Source organism: Ischnura elegans, chromosome 4 (assembly GCF_921293095.1).
Source record: "Ischnura elegans chromosome 4, ioIscEleg1.1, whole genome shotgun sequence".
NCBI classification, from domain to species: domain Eukaryota; kingdom Metazoa; phylum Arthropoda; class Insecta; order Odonata; family Coenagrionidae; genus Ischnura; species Ischnura elegans.
The window spans coordinates 75666987-75673835 of record NC_060249.1 but is presented as its reverse complement, the minus strand read 5'-3'; the positions used below and the strand labels follow the sequence as shown (position 1 = coordinate 75673835).

Genomic DNA, 6849 nt, shown 5'->3' with positions numbered 1-6849 from the left:
ACTCTGGTAATCACTACATTTTGTACCATCATTGGTCTGTTTAGATATAAAAGATTGATGTTTGGCCTGAATTGTGCTCCAGAATCGTACCACAAAACTATGTCACAAGTGTTGCAAAAATGTGACGGGTTATGTAATTTTTTTTAAAATATGGTAGTACTTGGGAAATCTCAGGCTGAACATGATTACACACTAGAAAGGGTTTTACAAACTTTTCAGGAGAAGGGATTGACATTGAATAAAAGAAAATGCAAGTTCAATGCTAAGGAAATATAATTTTTGGGACATAAAATATCTGCGGAGGGGTTTGGACCCACAGAGAGTAACATTCACGCTATCAAGGAATTTAGAGCGAAGATGGCTTGGTGGTGCAACTGGTAGCACGCCTGACCGGCAATCGGGAGATCCGGGTTCGAATCCCGGCTAAGTCAAATATTTTTTCATGGCGAACTTCATCCTTTGGTGTATTTAACTTTGCCCTGATAATGTATCGCAGGTAAGAAGTTTTTTTAGGACTAACAAATTTTGTGTCAAAATTTATCAATAATTATTCTTCAGTGACAGAACCTCTCCGGTATCTCACTAGAAAAGTTTTTTTTTCAAGGGGGGAGGGAGAGAACAAGCTGCAGCTTTTGGAAAATTAAAAGAATTTATCAATAGTAATCTTGTGTTATACTTTTATGATATGAGAGCACCTCTACAGGTAATTGTTGATGCTAGCCCAGTGGGTTAGGGGGCAGTAATGGTGCAATTGACACCAGAAGGGAAGAGTGTTAAAATATACAAGTGAGGCCATAACAGAGGTGGAGAAAAGGTACTCTCAAACAGAGAAAGAAGCTCAATTGCGATTGTGTGTGCATGTGAAAAGCTTCACTTCCATCTGTATGGTAGGGAGTTTGATCGAATAACGGATCATCAACCATTGGAAGTTATCTATGGGCCTAAGTCAGGGCCGAATGTCAGAATAGAAACTTTGGATTTGCATTTAAAGGCTTAAAATTACAAAGTGAAATATAGGCCGGGAAAAAGTAATATAGGACACTGCTTGTCAAGGTTATTACATACACGGAATGAGTCAAGTCTTGAGTGGATACTGACGAAAAGGTAGCGATGTGCTTGGTAATGGCATCAATCCCAAACGCTATGACCAACAACTACAACAAATTCAAAAGGCTTCTGAGCAGGACAGTGAACTAAAACTGATAAAAAATTGTCTTCTAAGTGGCACTTGGCCACAAGGGTTAAGATTTCATGAGTTTATCAAACATGAATTATATGAAATTAATCAATTGCTGATTAGAGGTACCAGAAAAGTATTGCCAAAAGCTCTCCAGGAGCATGCAATAGTATTAGCTCACAAAGTTCATCTGGGGCTGTCAGTATGAAGCAAATTTTAAGAACCAGGTTTGGCAGAAAAGTATGCAAAAAGATGTCGAAAAGTGGTGTAGATCATTCCATGAATGTCAGTTAGTGGCTAGGAGTGACCCACCAGAACCAATGGTACGATCTGAATTGCCATGTCAACCATGGGAAGATACATATTAGTTTGGATTTTCTTGGCCCCTTACCATCAGGAGACAATTTGTTGGTCATGTTTGATTAGAACAATCTTTATTTGAAGGTGGAAATAATGAAGTCCGTCACGGCTGAAAAACTAGTGTCTAAGTTAAAGGTTTTATCCACACAGTATGGTTTGGCAAAATATGTTTCATCAGATAATGGACCATCATATAAAGATGCAAGATTTCATAAGTTTCTGAAAGATATAAATATTACCCATCATTTTTCTACACCATATTGGCTCCGGGCAAATGGAGTGCTAGAATGCCAAAACAGGAATATTATGAAAAGATTAACACGTGCAACCCGGCATAAGATATTCTATGCAGGCCCTGTAGGCGGCACTGCGACCAGTTGGGGTGTATCTAGTGGCAGATTAGTAAGGAAAAGTTTTGCATTTTCCATTATATTTTACAGTATTATCTTCTAATTTACTGTTTACATACAGTTTTAAATGTTATTGATCACATATCCACAGTGAAGACACAAATCACTTCTATCAAAACTTCAGAGCCAAGCGGCATGACCTCCCCAAGCACATCGAGCATTGACATTTTTTCTCAGTCAAAGGTATTTTGAGTGGGCTCAAGCGGCTCTAAAACTCCAATATCCTCTTAGACTGTATAACAATGATAATTTTTAAACTTCATAGCTTTCAGATGAATACTGTGTACAGATCCACAAGACTACATCATCCAATGCTATTTCAGTACATTCCTCAAATCGGAAGGAATATAAATTGATCGTCCTGAGGTACTGTTACATTGATGTGAAGATAAAACGGCGAATCATTACTTAGAGACTTTTTATTGCATTCTGATAATAAAGAAATTACAACGCTTCAAAGTCCAGCATCAAATATTTTTGGTCCTGTTCATTCCTCTCCGCTGGTTCTCTTTGCATCAGATCAGTCAACATATTCCTCACAGGGAGTCTTTTTGCAGATTCAGCATCAGGTTATATCTCATCTTAGTTAAAAGATAATTCAACCCAAAAGGTAAGATAGTATGTACTTGTAATGGAATTCGCGGCATTGTATAACTAAACTGAAATATTAGTTCACTGAAATATACCACCATTATTTTATGCTGAACAGGTTTGTCAGGACTATTAATTATAAGAACGCAAGAAGAATGTAGGACCTGATAGGAACTGATTAGAATGACTGGAAGGACATCTCAGTTGTAGGATACTTCAACCCAGAAGGTAAGATAGTACAAGCAACACAATTCACGACATTGTATAACTGAGCTGAAATGTTTTTTTGGGGAAAAAGTTGAGTTTTCGGAAATATACCACCTTTATATCGAACAGGTTTACGAGATAGGCCGTAAAAATAACACATGAAGAGGGAAAAACCTGAGAGGAGATTATAATTTTAGGTCTAAATCGTCTATTTTGTTTCACTTCTGACTGTGATTATAAAGAGGAGGTTGGATCCGCCTTGCATTAGTAAGCTTATTGATGGCGACTCTGAAGACGATCTGAACCAACCACGTTGTTCGCGTAGGCAGGGGCCCCGCAAAAGAATACTCCATTCTTCTGAATCAGAATCGAGTAATTTCAGTTCAGAGACAACAGGGTCGCATAGTGATAAAACTCAAAAAGTGCCTGACAGAGTGGGGCCCAGTAACAACTAATACTTCCACTAGTTTTAGACTACCAAGATCTTCCTCTTGATCTGTATAAGTTGTTTCCTTATGCATGATACGCTGGAGTATATTGTGAGAGAAACTAACAAATATCCCGAAGAATTTACAAACTTGCATACCAAAAATAAGTAAAATAAGGCACTTACCGAAAACATAAGCAAATTTAGGTACTGGTTACCCTTGCAGAAATGAATTAAGTCATATGTGGTTGACTAATCATGGGTGCTGTTCACATCCCGGAAATTCGTCTGTATTAGTCGAATGATCTAATGTACATGAGCAGACTAAGAGGAAGTATTATGCCTAGGTATTGCTTCCTAGCCATTACAAAGGCATTGGCACTTTTGCAATAATAATCAAGCAAGATGTGAAGATCATTTACATAAGATTAGCTCTATTCTCTATAAAATAAATATGGATTTCCAAAAACATGTGAAACCTGGTAAAGATGTAGTGATTTATGAAAGCATGGTCCCTTGGTATGGGTGTCTGGTATTTCGCCAATATATACCAGGTAAATAACATAAATACGGCATCAAACTTTAAAAGGCTACACTTATAATGCGATTGTATACTCTGCTAAAAGAGAATATTCATCTGAAAAGGGACATGCACACGACATTGTAATGAAGCTTATGAATGGACTCCTGCATAAGGACGCATATTATACACGGACAGTTTCTATAGAAGTGTCCTTCAAGCTAAAGGGCTAGTAGAGAAAAATAAATACCTGTGTGGTACAGTACGTTCCAATAGCAAACATTTACCTAAGACCGCAAAAATCAAACAAAAAAGGGTGAGATAGTAAGTCTACAAAATTCAGATGAAATCAAATTTGTGACCTGGACAGACAAAAGGCCTGTACTCATATTGACCAATTGAAAAACTCATAAATGTACTTCAGTCGACATCAGTGAGTCGCTTAGAAAACCAGATACCGTCATTAGTTACAATACTGCAAAAGGTGTCGATTTATCTAACCAAATGTCTTCATACCATACATCTTTGAGGAAGGCGATAAAGTAGTTTAAAAAGATAATAACTGAGCTTATATGTGACACCAAGTTGGTAAATGCATGATGCATTCACAAGAAATTAGATAGCCAGAAAAAGCGGAGTATTTTAAAATTTCACAAAAACATTATATCCGCATTACTTGTTCAACCAATGATTGCTGTAACACCACAGTCGTCTAAGAAATAGGAACGCTATCTTAAGAAGTACAAAGGTGCGACCAGGGTAATGCGAATAAGATGCAAAGAGTGCTATAACACAGTTAGCAAAAAAGATGGAAGAGAAGCATCAACGAAAAATACCAAAAAGGTTGTAACCTATTGCCCAGACTGTGAGAATCAACCAGCATTGTGCTTACAATGCTTTAATAAAATTCAAAATACTGTAATATTTTTTAAAATTCTTCTTATTCTGTTAAAAATGTAACATAAATAAAATTTAACTCTTATAATTTTCCTCTTTTTTTATAATTACTTACCAGAAGAAAGACGAATAAGTGCTGAGCTGATGTGTGGAGTAAGTACACAGGTACGCAGAGCTAAATTAAATATTACAATTCATGGTGTTGAGTTAATTACTGCGAAAATTCATAAATTAAGAAATGTAAACAACTCTTTAAAGGATCTATCTGGCGGGGGACAATTCAGGTTATAATACAATGTGATGGCTGCACTGAAATATATTCTACAGATCTATGGAGAGTGTGACCCATCTGTGGGTCACGCCGCCCGATGGCGAAAACTAATGTGACCCACCAGTAGGTCACGCCGGCGTGAAGGTGTTAAGGATTGTGGGTACGTCAAAGAAAAGTTAAAAAGATGAACTTCTGACATACCTATCCTCGTATCGAACCACTCCCACTCGGTATCAGGTTGCCAACCAGCAGAGTTGTTTTTTGGAAGCAAAATTAGGACAAAAAGTCCAGATTTACAGTTATGTACGCAGGGGAACCTGATATTAGATGAATAAATTAAGAGACAGGGAGTTAATTTTGAAGGATAAAGGTAAATTGTATGCTGATTAAACCGTCATGCAAAGCCTAGTCTTGTGGAACCAGGGAATGTGGTGTTGATGAAACAAGCTAGGGAAAACAAACTATCCACTCCCTTTAGACAAGATCCTCAGACCATAACAGAACGTCAGGGAAATTCGGTGTTGATTTCAGATAATCAAAGGAAAGCTTATAGAAGGATTACTTCTCATGTTAAACCATATCTTCAGAGGGATCAAGGGAATGGGAACAAGGAAGAGTAACTACAATGAGCTAACACCAAGGGAGGATATAGTAGGTGGAGGAAAGGATTTACAACCTGGCCCAGTGAAGGCAGAAAACAATGAAGGGAGAGTCCCTCAAGGAGAGTTGAGGAGGTCAATGAGAGAATCTAATAAAACCAGTTATTTACAGGATTATATAGTGTAGATCACTGAACATGTATTCAATATTTAGCATGCATTCATTATTTAACATATAGGTACCATGCTTGTAAAAGATTTTTGATCTATCGGGATTGAAGAAATTTATTTTGGTTTATAAGTGCATTGGTGCAATATGTACATACATGGATTTGTGTTTGTTTTTGTTAAAGGCCTTATGCTCATGTACGGGTAATAATGTCTCCGAAAGGATAAAAGGGGTGTAGTTTCCTAGGCTGTGTACAGTCCTGTAGGCTGGCAGCCAAGATGGCATGGTCGGAAGTTGAGAATGAGAGTGTAAGTGCGATGCACAATAAAGATGGCGAGATGTAAGGCGTGCCTTTTAATTGTTCGTAAAATTAGACACTGTAATATTTCAACTGAGTTTGGAAACTCTAATTTTACTAATATTAAGATCTTCCACCATATCGTGCCTCACATCACACAAGATACTTTCATTAGTTGATACCTACTAGGTGATTGATCATGGTAACATAGTCGAATCATCATTAAGGTTGAGGTTGAAATGTAGCTACACTTTTCGGTACCACACGCGAGTGAATTCACGGCTTGAAATGTCTCGAACAAATACCGACAAGAAACAACTTCAAACGAAAGCCCACTTTTTATCATCAAATTACAGATTTGTGAAGGTTGAGATACATTTACGGCTCAAATAAAAGCTCCAAACGTACGTTAATTTAAATACTAAGTAAAGATAGAGCACACACACAATGTATTACACGAAAGGTTTACACCAAGAAGGAATGATCAATAGATGAGAATCACGTTCTCAATTACCCCCTACAAAAATATTGCCCGGTAACCTCTCGGTCACTCCTCGGAGCAATCGTTAGGCCTTAATCCGAATTACTAGTAACTAATAGGATTTCTACATAAATATTCCACTGTACTGAGAACATACCTTCGGCTCCATGCCGCAATATCCGAAGCCTCAAGATCTATGGCGCAATAAGCACCATAACGCCAGGTCGAGGTTGGCTAAATTATTACCACAAGTACGTCGAACACAGCAGTAACAAATTTCTATCCAGTAGCTCTGAAGAAAAAAATATTTTCATACATTTCTCTAATGACCACTTTGCTCCTTTCCTAACGCTCTGCCGTTGCCACGGCTGCCACATGATGCCCATGTTGATGTTGCCATGTTGCCACCCCGCCGCGGGAAAATTCTGAGTGCGCATCCGCG

General features: G+C 37.9%; 1 non-coding gene across 1 annotated transcript; it reads left to right on the top strand.

The window, feature by feature from the left end:
- Positions 1-359: 359 nt before the first annotated feature.
- Positions 360-431, top strand: Trnaa-ggc. The gene has a single exon. It is a non-coding gene; the product is annotated as a tRNA-Ala (tRNA).
- Positions 432-6849: the final 6418 nt, after the last annotated feature.